This window comes from Passer montanus, unplaced genomic scaffold (genome assembly GCF_014805655.1).
Source record: "Passer montanus isolate IOZ18808 unplaced genomic scaffold, ASM1480565v1 scaffold850, whole genome shotgun sequence".
NCBI lineage: Eukaryota > Metazoa > Chordata > Aves > Passeriformes > Passeridae > Passer > Passer montanus.
Window position 1 is genome coordinate 7,355 of NW_024373813.1, and position 905 is coordinate 8,259.

Consider the following 905-nt stretch of genomic DNA (forward strand, 5'->3'; position numbering starts at 1 on the left):
CCCCCGCGCCCCCTGAGCCCCCTCCCCAGCCCCCACCTTGCTCTCGGGGCTGCCCGAGCGGTGGCTCTCCTCCAGCACGGCCATGAACTCCACGTACTGGGGGTTGCTCCAGCGGCCCAGCCCTGCCGGGGGTCCCGGGGGGTCAGGGGGGTCCCGGGGTGGGCCCCGAGACCCCCAAAGCCCCCCCCTCACCTCGCAGGCAGGCCACGCCCGCCAGGAGCAGCCCCAGGGTGGCGGCGCAGTGGGAGAGGGGCACCACGCGGGACATGGTCAGCAGGCCTGGGGGGGCAAAAACACCCCAAAAATTACCTGAAACCACCCAAAATCAACCCAAAAATACCCCAGAATCAACCCAAAAATACCCCAGAAACACACCCCAAAATAACCCAAAATTAGCCCAAAAATACCCCAAAAATATCCTAAAAATACAGGGGCACCACGCGGGACATGGCCAGCAGGCCTGGGGGGGCAAAAACACCCCAAAATTAACCAAAATTAACCCAAAAATACCCCAGAATCAACCCAAAAATCACCCCCACGCCACGCGGGACATGGTCAGCAGGCCTGGGGGCAAAAATGATCCAAAACCACCCCAAAAATAACCCAAAATGAACCCAAAAATACCCCAAAACCACACTGAAAATCATCCCTAAAATACTCTAAAAACAGCCCCCCAAACCACCCCAAACCACCCCAAAATCACCCCAAAATCACCCCGAAATCTCCACAGAAGTAACACCCAAAACTCCCCAAAATCACCCCAAAATCACCCCCAGAAATCTCCCCAGAGACCCCCAAAAAACGCCCCAAAATCCACCTCGCAAACCGCCCCAAAACCCCTTCAGAGACCCCCAAAACTCCCCCAAATCCCCCCCAAATCCCCCCGAGACCCCCCAGAATGCCCC